Consider the following 15528-nt stretch of genomic DNA (forward strand, 5'->3'; position numbering starts at 1 on the left):
AATTTTTTATTTTGAAAAGAGTAAGCTTGAGTGATTTTCATTGTGAAAATTTCAGAAATAAAAAAGTCTTGTTTTACCCATCTGTGGAGTATAATGCCCAGAAAACAATTACATGCAAACAATAGGAGAAATAAAAAATTGAACTTAAAAAGGAGATAATGGTTACCAGAGAGAATGGGGGTAAGGAGGAGGAAATAGGGAGAGAGGGTATGGGCATGGGTCAGTTGGTGGAAGGAACAAAGGAAAAATTTTATGAAAGTCATTCAAAAAAGATGATGTAGAAAAATATTGTTGACATGGATCTTAAAATATATTTTTGGAAAACATACATAAATAAATACATTCTTGAGGGTGATAAAGATAGTGAAAAAAACATACACATTTATAACTATAGGACAAACCTAGAAATGATATTTTAACAATTACAATGGAGATTTGTTTTCCTTTATTGAAAATCTAAAAATGAAGAAAGATACATAGTACACTTGAAAGACATAACAGCAGAAGAAATTAGGATTCCATTTTTGTGTAACACACACCGTCAACTTTTTGAGTTGAGAATGAAAAAGTCTAGAAACCTGAGCACTGTATGAGTGGCTGTAGCTTTCCCACTAAGGAACAGGGTGTCTGCAGTTCTGATTCAAGTCACAAGATGGCACCTGTCAGTTTTCCTAAATTTTCTCCACGCAACCATTTTTAAGAAGTAGGCAAACAAAGCAATGAAACGTATTTGGCATTTGCAGATTACAAGACAGTAGAATGTGATTAAAATTACCTTGAAAAGGTGCATGTGTGTGACAGATGAAAAAGATGAGGACTTAATGTGAGAATTCAAACAAAGCAATAAAAAAAAAGTAGCTACTAGTTTTGGCCTATAGAAGACATGAGGTATTTATTACTTCCTGTCTGTCCTGTCCCCACTTCACACTTTAACTGGGCAAAATGATTTCAACGGAATAACATAACTGTTGTAGAGAACTTTTCAAATAATAAGAATAAAAAGGAAAATTAACATGATATCTACACTACAGATGAGATTCCTTCTCGGGCCCATGTTTCATAATGACATATCTGCTAACGTTTTTGTAGGAAAAACTTTACACAATTTCTATATAATGGGTTGATTCCCTGCCTCTTTTTGGGTAGACTAAGTTTAATGTCAGAGGTGCATATGACCTGAGGAATCTGCTTGTCATTCCAGTTGAGCACCAGAAAGTCAGTGTGACCACAGAGGTTCGAAGCAGGGGGAAGACCCCACTGAACAAACATTTGGAGTGAGAGTTAAGAAGAGGATCCCAAGGCCAGCCCCTCCACCATCCTGGTGACATTGGGTAAGTCTCCTCCAGTTTTGGGGAAGTATTTTACATTGAAAATATGTTGCGAACTTGTGGTATAGTTTATTTGGCATCCTGCTCTGCAACCATAGCATTTTAAATTTAAAGCCACATTTCATTTTAAAATCATGGTAGGCTGTGAATTTGAGATAAAATTCATTCAGTCCCTGGCCTGTAGCCAGTTCTGTAATTAAAAGTCCGCTGTGTCCAGTTTTGAGAAGGAATACCACATGTTAAGCCACTACGGGAAAAAAGCCTACAAGAGGCTCTTCAGATGTCTCCTTGAGGTTCTGACCAGCCCGCCTGACTCGCCTGCCCTTGAGAGCAATGTGAGGTTGTCATCATCCCATACCAGATAGCACAGTTATAAAGATCTCTTAAGATTTCTTTAAGGTCCTCAAACCTTCAATAATAGACACCTGTCTACTCTCTTGAATAATATTTTGTAGTGCTTTAACACTTCATTCTTTCCCAACAACTGACAAAAACCTCTGAGTCCTAAAGTCATGCCCTTAATGAGGGTGTTGGTCACGAAGCCCAATGTTTGTGTACATGAGACCTTGGCTTGCTTTGGATGGACAGGCAGCATCAGCATCTTAGGGAATGTTACAGCCCAGCATTCCCTCATGATAAGCTAGAGAGATCCCAAAGGGGCAAATTATCTAGGCACACAAATAACGTCCTTGACACCATCAAATCCTCTGCTATGCACATTCCCTCCTTATAGAGCAAAGGAATACTAAAGACTGAACATTAAGTTCATGTTATCATAATAATTCTCTGTTACCGTTCTTCTCCCCAGAAATATAGTCCACATCTCTCACGTCCTCTATCTGATACTCAGCTATTTATTCTTCTGATTTGCGTCTTGTCTCCACAATTCTCAACATCCACATTCTTTCTCCTTAACAAAGTAAACGTACCGGATCCTTTTCTTCTTTGCCATGTTTTAATCTAATCCAGTTGTCACTCATTAAGAACACTTTATTCAATCTGCCTTATGAAGTGTCAGGTAAGAAGAGGCAACTGCAGGTGAAAACTACTTACTAGCCCTAATGTGACACAGTAGGGTCTCTTCCAAAACACTGCTTTTCTAGAAAACCAGCAAATGAAAACCAGACCAGTGACTGAAAGATTTGTCCAGCATAATGTGTATCTATTGACATTTCTTCTGTAATTCTAGCTGCACTAATGCGGCATGTGCAGACTCAGTTTTGCTGTGGTTAAATTGAGACTTCTTTTCCTCTTACCCATTTTCCCTGTCTCTTCTGCCTCAACTATACACTTAGAGACTAAACACTTTGACCATTCTATTGGTTAATATCAGAGATGCATGTGACCCCAAGCATATTTCCTAACTATCCCATCAAATTGTCAAGATTGGAATGTTTTGTCTCCATTGAGCTAATAGTAAAAGTCTCAAACCCATAACTGTCTGCCTGCCAGTTTGAAAATTTTACAATATAACTCTGTGGTCATGCTTTGGTGACAAGACTCTTACAGACTAGATACTGAGTTTTGCCAACAAAAGTTCATAATTCTCACCCAGAACCCCGATGCCTTTATTCAGATTGATGATAGGAACAATGTTAACCCAGTGTCTGTTACAGTTGTCTTTTGAATAATGATGGCTTCTTCTTTTTTTAAGTACCCAGTGCAGTTTTCGTTGCTTGTTTTGTTAACTACAGGAAGAGCTATGTCATATTGCAGCTGTTTCTTCAACCTGACCAGTCAGAGGTGACAGGAAATGGGAGTTGTGTTTACCTGTTCACTGTGATAATGGATGGGGTTGTGAGGCTTTACCAACTTCACTTGCATTGTATGTGTATATATTTATATATAGATTGCTTTTAAAGCATAGTGTAATTTATCGTAAGAGACATAACCCTCAAAATCATCATCCATGGCAGTCTGTAGGTTTTACACTTCCTGGGAAATGACACCTCTAAATTATAAAGGCAAGCAAAATCTAAATTTCAGTCTTAATCTCTTGAGTATTTGGTAAGCAAAAACAAAGTTAATTAAAGAAGATAGATGCACAATTTTCCTCTAGTGAATTAGCAAGCATCAAGAAAGCAACAGCTCAAGGAGTTGTCTAAAGTAAATGAGGGTAGAATAAAATGGGCAGCTCTCTCCATAATTGATTTTCAGCCCCTGTCCAGGAATAACAATATCTGAAAGGGAAGGTACTCCCAGGCCCCTAGGGCACAGAGACATGTCGTAAGCAATTCATGGCCAGTGATGCGAAAGCATAGGGCAGCAAAGTATTGTTTAAATCGGTGTGGACATGTGCACAAATGGAAAAGATGTGTTGTTCATAGTTAGGTATGGTAGTTATTAAAGATGATTTTAGTTCACCAATATATTCTCCAGCAGAGGCATGAGTTTAGACAGTGTCCATTCACTCACCAATCTCCTCTTAATCTGAAGGTGAACATCATCATCCTTGGTTCTACCAGATAAACTCCTAGGACTCCAAGCCCAGGAGGCAGTAAGTACTGATACAGAGAGAACGCATTCACCAGTTGGGATTTGAATATACTGGCTTTTGATTTTCTCCTAGTTTTCAACTTGTCACCATGCACATGAGCAAAAGTGCCCATTCATTCTCTTATTCCCTTGCCAACTGTTGATTGTATCACTTCTTTGCTTCTTCATAAGTTAAACTAGATAGAAAAAAATGAAATCTCATTGCTATTTATGTTGGTATCTCTTCTGTTATTTTAGGAAAGGCAAATAAGTTTTATGTATTTTTCAGTTTTAATTTTTATTTTGAATCTTTGGACTTTGAAGCATCCCAATAAATACCCCTTCTCTTTTACCACTAACCCAATTGAATGAAAACAAAGTTGCAGAGGGAAGCCTACACACCAGGTTTTTTATAAGGGATGGTAAATTGCAGGGCAGTGATTATCGTGAGGATCAAATTAGCTTTCTAAACAACTGATTTTTTAAAGAAATCTACCAAACAGCCCACAAACTGGACACTCTACAAGACTGAGTGAGTGATACCTGCAATTGCAATACATTGCTTGTAGGGGGAAAAAAGCTGACAGTGATTTCCTCAGAACATCTTGAATTACCTATTTATGTCCTTTACCTTATTTATTTATTTGCTTTCTTATGTTTATCTATTTTAATTTTTAAGTGTTATTTTAGATTTTTTTTAAATCAAAAACAATTTGGTAAGTTTAGTGCTCTTTTTTCAACTTTGGTTTATGTTGATTTTTTTCAGCTTTTTTTTTTTTTTTTTCATTGTGGTATATATTCAGGTAGGTAGCACCTTTCTTTGAGGGTTTTGGTTGATGTTTTATGTTCAGAAATTACTTGAAGATACAGTGAGATTTTCTGAATGACCACGGAAATAAAGACTATCATGTCTCTGGGTTAGAGAAGTTAAAATTGTAGAGATTTAATTCTCACACAAAATAATCGCAGTATTAATTCACTGCAATCACAAACAAGAAACTGATGGATCTTTTTCAAATGGACCTTGGCCAGCTGTGTCTTGAAGTATTTTGGACGGGAAAAAAAAGTGCAATGAAAGTCACGAAATACACCAGAGCTATTTTTAACGGGGTCGTCATTGTATGCTAAAGGGATTTACTACTTTTTGTTAAGGCTATCCCCTAGCCCTGCGGTTTAAATGGGTATTAAAGAGCCACGTGTTGCCATTTCGCTTTCAAGCCCTTTAAAAATGAATGTTTTTCCCCTTTAAGCGAATTTCTGCTTAACTTGGTGATTCTCCTCCCTCTAATTGAGAGAAAGGCCCCCCGCTCTCCCCATCACAGGAGGGGCGGAGCATCCTCTAGAAGCTCCGGAGAGCTGAGCCCGGCCAGTCTTGGGGGAGGGGCTGCATTTCACGAGGCTGCAGCTGACAAGAAGCTTCAAGGTAATGGCTGTCTTCAAGCTAGTTATTTTGTGAGAATTTCTTCGGGCTTTGGTGTAACAGTGAACAAAATAGAGATTGTTGCCTGGGAGAGGTGGGATTGGAGTATGGTTTGGGGAACAATTGCCGTTGTTGTGACCGAATCGATGTCCTGAAAATTGAGTTTCTCCCGATATTTTTTGAAGTGCACAGTGTGGGAATGGGTGATCGGATTACAGCTTCTAAATTAAGACTTCAGTGAGGCATGCCGTTCATGTTAATTTTTTACATGGCATTCCTTGTTACTAGCTACGTACAGATTTTATTTTGATTTAAACGTTATTCTCAAACAACTCATAGAAGAATGTAAACATAAAAATGATTGACACAAATAGAGAAAGGTAAGTGAACGTGGAAGGGGTTCAGTTATGCCGTTGAGTGATAACATTTGTTAAAAAAAAAACCTCTGCATTTTCTTTACAGTCGGCATCTCCAGAGTGTTCCGATTACGGAGGATTTCAAAATATATTTGTAACCAGTTTCAGGATTCTTAGAATTGCTTTATTCCATGATCATTTTTAGAATTAGAAAAGCAAAATGAAGCTGAAACGGCGTACCCATTTAATTCCAGACACATAAACATTCATAGACACACAGAGACATGCAAATATTATAACCCCCTTGTCTTTTGCCGATAGTGGAAATTTTCCTGGACCCGATCAAGCGCATAGCCCGGCTGCTGTGTTGGCCAGAACCCTGTGTGTATCTTCCTGCAACTCATTCTTTCGACCACAGGTATGGCCGTGGTCAGCAAGAACCATTTTTCTATGTCTTATAAGGTTAATAGACAGAGACAGGCTTTGATTTGTTTCTATTCACAGTTTTAAAATACTGTGTGGCATAGTGTATCCATACAACTGAATGTTCCATAGCTGACCAATGAAAGTATAAACATGCAGTGGTTTGAAAATGTGACTGAGAAGTAGTATCACAGAAAAAAGCAAATTGCAGACTGGCTAACACCTTATGTCATTTAAAGCGAAAGGAATGTGTTAATATATGTGTAGCAAATCCCAAACATATAAGAGCACCTACTAATGAGATTATTTGTGTGGTTGGGGAGACAGGGCCGGCTTTCCTATGCCTGTCTAAAATAATTCTTACAACATATTTTACCATTTTTACAATATCAGACCAAAGTTTGAGTTAAAATATTACAAATGGGTTTAAATTTGAAGGGGTTCATTAAAAAATGACATTGAAAATACTAATGTGGAAAATACTCAAACCATGTGCTTGAATGTGGTAAAAATCTGGCTTGAAATTTTATGCATTCATGTACATATGTAGTGAAAGTATGGAAATATATTCAGGAAACAGTATTAATTGTTTTTCCAGAATTTTGTTTCTTTCATAAACCTTTTAAGTTTTCAGTAAGCTTTCCATTTTCTTGATCAAGCCATTGGACATAAATATAAAGGCATTTAATTTTGTGTGCAATGTATAACAAAACTTTAAATTTGTGCACAGTATATTCTAGAAGCCTGAGAAAACTGCTGGCTTGGCAGGATGTGGTTCCCACCCTTCTCACATAAGAATCTGGTAGTAACGGGTGCAATTCTGGTATTGGCCACAAGATGACGTGTTCCTTTTTTTAATTTTCCAAAATTTTCTCCAGGCAACTATTTTTATGAAGTGAGCAAACAAAGCCACGCATCGTATTTTGTATTACCAGACTATGAGACAGCATGTACCATGTGATAGCAGTTCCATTGAAAAAAAATTGTACAGGTCTCCGAGAAAAAGCCTCACGCAAGGACTGGTGTGAAAATTCAAACATAAGGCATTAGAAAAATAGCTCTATAGAATTTGGACTATAGAAACACACAGACAATTATTTTCCTTCTCTCCCCACCTCACAATATTCTTCGGAGACACAGTGTTAGCATGAAGCAAATAATACGACTGTCACAGAAAGCATTTCAAATAATAAGAACAAGAAAGGAAATACATGGCATCTATTCACAGATGAGATTCCCCCTCAGTCCCATGTTTCAGAATGACATGTCTGCTAACGTTTTGGTAGGGAGGTTTCTTTCCACCATTTCCATTTAATTGTTTGATTCCCTGTCTCCTTTTGAACAAAGTTTAGTAGCAGAGGTTTATGATCTGAGGATTCTGCTCATCATTCCAGTTGAGTCCCAGAAAGTTAGTGTGACCACAAAAGTACTGAGCAGAGAAAAGACCCTGCTGGACAAGCATTTGGGTTGAGAATTGACAACACATTCATAGGGCCAGACCCTCCACCAGCCACATGACATTGGGTAAGGAAGGTTCTTCCCATTTCATGGTAAAATGTGATAGGTTGAGAATACAATTTCTTTTTATTCTGACTCCATGCCATAACATTTTCAATGAAGCATGTAACATTTAAATGAAAAACTACAGATTTTAGTGTCAGGGAGAATTAAATGAGTGAAATGATGTGTGCCTACTTAAGATCTACAGGTCCCAGCCAACTGCCTAACTCAAGAAATACCTGAACATTGCCCTAGCAAATAAATAGGTAACCATGACATCCACTCCAAATCTCTTGACTCCTATGTCCATTCTGTAATGAGGTCATTGTGTTGTTGTCTGAGACCAGGAGACAAAAAACCCTAATCTCTGTATCTGGCTGCCTTGGGTAGATAAGACATCACTGACAGCTTTAAAAGGGTAAAAGGTTGCCCTAGAATTTAAGATTTATTCTAGTATCAAAATATCCAGTAACAGAAATGACGTGCCTGCCACACTATTCCCAAGTGTCCCCACACCACTCTCTTGCCATCTACAAAGTTCATTCCTGATATATAAATTGAAGCCCACATACTGGGGCTTTATAGAGCCACTTCTGTGTTCTTGAAATTTCAGTTATTTTCTCCAGGTACAGTATGTTTCTTTAGCGCCTAGTATTCCTCTTTGTGTATGTCTTCTCCATTTTCTAGAGGACTCCGTCCACTGACTGATTTCTCACCTGTATCCAGGTGTATCAATCAATCATGAGCTCAAGATCTGTTATGCTGCTTTCCCCTTCTTATATTCATTGTCTTCTACTTGCTACACACCTATGTGGCTAATAAATTTTAAAATGTTATTTTAACCTTGTAATCGATTTTGATATCCAGTAGGCCTGTTGTCCTTCCTGTCACTAAGGTTGGCATTAGGTACCAAACACAAATCTTTCTGATTTGTGCACTTAAAAACTTTGACATCATGTTTGTCTGAGAAACAAGTTTAGACATTTTATCTTGAATAGTCTCTTTCGCTGCCTCACTGAAGAACTAATAAGTACTTTTATTCAAAATGGTGACAAGAATACTTTCTTGTCCAACCTGAATCTTATCTCTGGTTGTCTCAGAGAATAGGAGGGGGGAGGGATGCATATTAGAAGGGGTTTCTTCTTTCTTTAAATTCCCCAAAGCAAATGCCACGGGCAGTTTTTTTTCTTTGCTTGTTAATCCCAGGAAAAACAAAACAGTTTACTTTTCCTCCATTAACATTCAGAGTAGAGCAAAGCTTTGTTTGCTCTGTGCTAAGCTGATGGGGTTTTGAGGTCCTCAGCAACTTTTATTTCTTTAAATGTTTTCCATTCCGTCATCCTGACTCTTGATTACCTAGCAGCTTCCATTGATTGGTGCTGTGCAGGTTTCAGCATTACCTGGGGAAATACAAAATCTCCAAACACGGCACAGCTTTATCCCGTTGTGACCTTGAGGTTACGGGTTGGCATTTTTCCTTTTTTCCCCTCTCTGTTATGTTCACACACACTTGACCCCGGCAATGATTCATTATCTGGTTTTGCTTTTTTCCTTTGATGTTCATTGTTAGAAAGCTGTCTTCTAATGTTTTTCCTCTTTATGCAAACTGACATTCAAGCAGTAAAAATCAACAGTAAGATTTTGAATTTGTTTGTTATTTGTGCCTGTGCCTTAGGTGTTACTGAATTCTTTGATTAAGTGTGAAAAGATTGTTTGCTTTGTCAATGTTCATGGCATCCGCAGAGTCCTTGGGAGTACTCTAAGTGTGCCATTTGTTTATCGTATAACTGCACTGTCTCATATGTTCTTTGGCTTCTGCATTCTCACTGGATCTCTGTCTCCGGGTGATAGCACATTAGCTTCCACTCCTTCCTTTCCTTTCATGTGGTTGAGTGACATATGAGGTCCTGTAGTTAAAGGCTCTGCCAATGAGCATAAATTTTACAAGGCATAGGACCCTTAAGTCATTTAGATTCTTGACATTATTTTCTGTTAACTTTCAGTGAAAGAGAGAGCTGGTGAACACAGTATGGACTTATAGAAAGTTACATAACTGCATCAAACGTCAAGTATCTAAATACCACCAACATTTTAAAGCAAATTAAGAAGTTAATAAAAAGTGATTAAATGAATAAAACTTAATTTCTAATATAACTTTATACACTTTAGCAGATATTTTTATACATAAGCCTGTGGTACCCACAGTTGCCTTTGACAATCAAGAGTCCCTATGTGTTCCTACTATTCTCAGTAAAATATGTAGGTTATAGTCTACTTGTATCCTGTTTTAAGACTCAGATTTATTGAGGTGTGACTGACTTATAGTTAAATTCAATCTCTAAGATACATAGTCCAGTGAGTTCTGAAAAACATAGTTATGTGACAACAAATAGAATCAGGCAGTAAAATATTTCCATAAATCTAAAATGTTCTTGCCTGTCCTGTTGTAGTCAATACTTGTAATCAGCACTACTCTGCTTCCTTACCACTGATTTGATTTCTGCCCCTGTAGTTTTTCATTGGCCATAATGTTACAAAAATGGAATCATTCACTATATAGCCATCTGCATCAGACTTCTTCGACTTAACATACTATTTCTGATACTTCCCCATGCCGTTGCACGTATTGATAGTTTATTATAGCTTAGAGGTGTATTTTGTGTATTCCTATCCACTCATTGTTAGAGATGATTATGACCAAGTTGTTATAAGCTTCCAGAACAGGTTTTTGACTATATATGTTTTCATTTCTCTTTGCTATAAATCGCTAATAGGATTTCTGAGCTTTATGGTTTTTGTTTGTCTGACAATATTAGAAAATGCCAAACTATTTTTTAAAACAGCTATGATATTTTGTATATCTACCAGAAATTTATGAATTCCTGTTTTGCATCCTGTTTTAACTTGGGTTTATTAAGGTATAATTTATGTAGAATTAAATTCAATCTCTTAAGTATGTAATTTGATGAATTTTGACCAATATGTATATACTCATAAAAGAACTGGCAGTCAGGCTAGCATCTTTGCCAGCATCTGGTACTATCAGCTATTTTCCCTTATTTAACATTAATCACTACTATAAAGATGCTAGTGGTATCTCATTGTGGTTTTACTTTCACAATATGTAATTTCAAAGGCACGTCTTTTATGTGTTTATTGGCATTCATTTATCTTCTTTGATGAAAACCTATTTAAGTTAGTTATCCATTTTTCAAATTGGCTTATTAATCATATTAAATTGTAAGAGTTGTTTATATATTCCGGATACAAGTTCTTTAATAGATATGTTTTGTAGTATTTTCTGCCACTCTTTTGGATTTTCATTTTACTTGTTGAAGAGCAAAAGTTTTAAGTCAAATTTATCAAATGTTTTGCATTGTCCTATCAGTGTCCTAATAAATCTTTGCTAGAATGAGAATTCCAAAGATTTTCTACTCTGTGTCTTTTATACATCTTAGTTTAGGCTTTTCCACTTAGACCAGTAACTCATTTTGAGCTACTTTTTGATTATGGTTTTGACACGTCAAGATGAATATTCCTGCACATAATGTCCAATTGTTCCAGCACTTTTTTTTAAAGACTATCATTTCTCTACTTATAATTGTAAAAAAAAAAATTGTATTTGCTGGTCTCTTTGTATTCTGTTGATATGTGTCTCTTATACCAATAATAGTGTCTTGATTACTGTAATCTTGAAATCAAGATTGTGTGAGTGTGTAGTGTGTATTTTCTACTACATATATTACACATCTGGTAACTTTGTATTACTGTCTCAAAATTGGCTGACTATTCTAGTTCCTTTGCTCTTCCATGTACATTTTAAAGTTAGTATATTAATTGCTACATAAGACCTGCTGAGATTTTGATTAAGATTGCAATGACCCTATAGATGTATTTGGAGGAAGTTACATCCTAAAAATAGCTACTCTTTCAATCAATGGATATGCTATTATTTCTTTATTTAGGTCTTTTCTAATTTCTTTCTTTGGTGTTTTGAATTCTTGACCATACAAGTCATGTACAAATTTGTTAAGTTTGTTCTACCTTATTGATATGTTCTACCTTGTTGATATTATAAAAGCACTTTTTGTCTTCAACTTCCAAATACTACAGAAAGAAATTATTTTACATTGACCTTATATCTGGAAGTATTGATAAACTTACTTTTATTAGGTCTGATAACTTCTTTGTAAACCAGTTAGATTTTTTACATAACATAGATCATCATGTTAGCTGCAAATACAGTTAGTTTTATTTCTTCCTTTCCAATCTATATACCTTTGATTTATTTTTCATGCCTTATTGTATTGTATAAGCTAGGATTCCAAGGAAATGTTGAACAGAAATGGTGAGAGCAGACATTCCTCCCTTATTCCTGCTTTCCGGGGAAGGCATTCTGTGTTTCACCATTCAGTGTATGTTAACTTTAGATTCTTTAAATCTTGATCAATTTGAGGAAGATGCATTTAATTCCTAGTTTGCTGAACATTATAATCATGAATGTTTGTGGAGGTACATTAAGTGCTTTTTTTTTCATAAACTGAGGTGATTTTTTCACATTAGCCTATTGATATGGTGAATTACTTTGCTGGATTTGCAAATGTATCATCATCCTTACATTGCCAGGATAAATTCCATTTGGTTATGATGTCCTCTCTTTTTTCTGTCATTTTCCTGTATCATTTCTATTTAGTGGATGTGGATCTTTGTTTATGATGGATCATGAGTTGGAGTTTTGCTTTTTCTAGTTTTAGTATCATGTTAATGTTGGCATCATAAAATATGTTGGTGATTGTATCATTTTCTCACTTCATTGTCATCCAACTTGCATGACACACAATATTTCTCCAGCTCTAAATTTTCAGCAGTCCCTCATATCCGTGCTACGAGTAGAATATGCACCTGGGGGGAAGTAGGTGTATCTTACCTCATGCTCGTGTTATTTCCCAGCTGTAGGCTCCAGTTACTATTAGAAGCTAGGCTTGTGTGATAAAATGGGGACTGTTCTCTGTTGTCGTACCCACCCTTAACCTTAGGGGGGTTTAATGCACCTAGACCTTGCGGGTTGTGCTTTCTCAGCATTCTTTTCTCCCTGCAGAGTAGCTGGCCTCTGGTTTGTGTTCAGGGTTGGTATTGGTGGGAGGTACACTCTCGCCTCTTCCGCAGCAGTAGCTGAACACTGCTTTGTATTTATGTAGGCCTGACCATTTCCTACTCCTCCTGGAGGATAGAGTTTTCCCTCTGCTTCTCCCTCAGCAGTAATGGATTCCTGCCTTTGTCCAGGGCACCGGGGTCTTCTGTCTCCACCTCCCCTCCCCAGGCAGACAGGTTTTCTTTTGCCTCACCTCCTTCAGGAGGAGAGCATTTGCTGCTTCTCTTCTTCCTGGCAGTAGCTGACTGTCTCCTGTACACCTGAGCCACACAGCACTCATGTGGTGTCCTTTTGGTTGTCTGCTTTGTGCCCACTCATATTTGTGTGCTTCTGGTTAAGGACTGTGAAAATAGAATTTGGCAGTGAGTGGCTCCAAATATTCCAAATTACTGACACACTAGCCCATTAAGAATTTAAGAAGTCATTAAAATTTTAGCTGATGCCTCCCTGCTTGTACAACAGCCACTTCTCCCATGTTTTGCCAAAAAAAATTTTTTAAAGTCCATGTCCACATCAGTACCGCATGGATCCAATTACATGACATTTTCAAAAGCACAAGCCAGTGGTTGTATATATCCCTCTTTAAGGGGCTGGTCACCCTTTAGAATTCAGTTTATTTCAGTTCTTTTACGGACACAAGGCAAGTTATAATTTTGTACATTATCTAGATTTTTATCACTGTTAAAATACGGATGACATTCTCTCATGGCTTTTTATATCTACTAAATGGAACTGGTGTTATCTAATAGTGTATGAATGAGTGTTATTTTGTTATAACTATGTTTTAGAGAGAAGCAGATAGTTTATAAAGCATACTTACAAATAAATTGATTTTTTATGTAATGGCTGTATTTTTCCATTTGGAAAAACTTTCAGTATATGCATCTTTGGATTTTACACATGTATAGATTCATATAATCAAGGCCACAGTCAGAATATACAGCATCACCCCCACACTTTACTGTGATTTTCTTTCCAGGTCACATCCTTCCCCCTGCCTGTAACACCCAGCAATCAATGATTTGCCTTTTTCTAAATGTCATATAATTGGAGTCATATAGTATTGTCGTTGACATGGACTTGTTTCGTCATGATCCACTCCCTTGGATAATTAAGTGTAGGACAGAACCTGTGATTCCAATCAGTAGAACTTGGCTAAAGTGATAGAGGTCACTCATTCCCATGATTGCATTATGTTTATAGGTGACAAATTTATGTTAAATTAGATGCAGACTCAGGTACAGACTTCCCCCTTAAGATCCAGTGATTGCCAGTACAGAACTACTTCAGATTTGTTGGTAACTTCCCCATTCATCCAGCACGAATTTGTACAGCATTTTCCATCAGCAGTGAGCTAGGTACCGTGTAACTTGGTGATTAAAAGCATGGACTCTAAAGTCAAAGTACCTGCGTTCAAATCACATATGCCAAATGATCTAGATAGACTTACAAATGTTCATTACCCTTTCTAATGCCTCATCTACAAAATGGGAACACTCCAATATACTCACCAAACAAGATATTGTGAGAATCAAGGGAAATGGCCTATACAGAACATTAGGCAGAGTACTGGCCGAAAACACTTGATGCTTTTATCATCTTTGTCATTATTAATAACATTACTGTTATATGAATGAAGCACTCATGATACTCTCCTACATGAAATAGCCATCTGGTTAGTAAATGAATTTTTGAATGTATTTCAAGTGCTGGAAACAGTGCCTATTATGTAGAAAACTTTTATAAGCATTATGTATTACTGTGTCTGTAATTACTACCTATCATCATTATACTAATTGTAGCATTCACTATTGTCACTGTTTATTCTTTCCCCCCTCCTTCTACAAAATAGTGAAATATAAAATATTGTCCAAGTTACTAACTTTGTCATTTGTATTTTGTTTGGAAAATGGATGTGGGGTAGTATTTCTTGAAGTCTGTGCGGTATAGGAAATGGGCAGAATAAATACAAACAAGTATAGTTTTTCATGTAATGATCATACTTGTGCATTTGGTGTTTTCAATCATGTGAAATGAGAAGAATGAGAAATACTATATTGTAAAGTCCATAGTTGAATATATATCTTCATTTAAATAAGGTCCTATTTACACAGGTCTGATAATCTTTAGATTGCATAGTACTAATTTGGCAACTATGAAAAGGTTAATTCTATAATAAGAATGATTTTTTTTTTGGTGGTGGTGACTGGGGTTTTCATCTGTTCTGCTTACTAGAGAGAGTGGAAAGTGCAATGATTTAGATAACATAGAAATGTATTGTTCCACTAAATGAAAGTGATTGGAATGAGGAATTCAAGATCTTCTATCCCTACAGAATTTCATCCTTATCGCTAAGTCATTTTTTGGTCCAAAATAACTGTCCAAATTCTGTCTGTTGTGGTTAAATTCTAGAAGGCAAGAGTGAAAGTAAAATAGAAACAGCCCACTCTTTATTTTACCCACATTGGAGATACCTTCTCTAGAATCTTTATATTCTTTGACAAGAGAAGCCATCATATGGCCATAGCTTACTGTAAAGGAGTTGTGGGGGATACTGTTTTAAAAGTTCACACTGCTAGCCTGAATGAAATGGGTTCTGCTAATGAGGAAGAATGCAGAGAGTGTGTATAGGCTCAGACACTAGAAGTTTCTGTCCCCGTCACTAGAGATATTATACATGGTTGTAGGAAAAGAAAATAGTCATTAAAAATAACAAGTTCTAGGTCCTCCCTGGTGGCACAACGGGTTAGGATGCAGCACTGCAAGGTAGTGGCAGCTGCTTCAGTGTGAGTTCAATCCCCAGCCCCGGAGGTGACCCACATGGCGCAGCAGACCTCTCCTGGCCCACCCACTGCTCCCCTCAGCAGTGTACTT

At 36.8% G+C, this 15528-nt stretch overlaps 1 protein-coding gene across 2 annotated transcripts in view; it reads left to right on the forward strand.

The window, feature by feature from the left end:
* Nucleotides 1-1267: 1267 nt before the first annotated feature.
* LOC101630376 (PWWP domain-containing protein MUM1L1) overlaps nucleotides 1268-15528 on the forward strand; it is a 22359-nt gene continuing 8098 nt past the window's right edge. Inside the window, exons 1-2 of one of the 2 annotated variants that reach the window (XM_004685914.2) lie at nucleotides 1268-1331; nucleotides 5901-5997. The gene's annotated coding sequence lies outside the window, so the exon portion shown is untranslated. Of the gene's footprint in view, nucleotides 1332-5195; nucleotides 5227-5900; nucleotides 5998-15528 lie in introns of those variants that run through there. The other variant, XM_012727038.1, reaches the window with a different exon arrangement.

The sequence above is a fragment of the Condylura cristata genome, unplaced genomic scaffold (genome assembly GCF_000260355.1).
Source record: "Condylura cristata isolate star-nosed mole 26May11 unplaced genomic scaffold, ConCri1.0 scaffold00019, whole genome shotgun sequence".
Taxonomy (NCBI): Eukaryota; Metazoa; Chordata; class Mammalia; order Eulipotyphla; family Talpidae; genus Condylura; species Condylura cristata.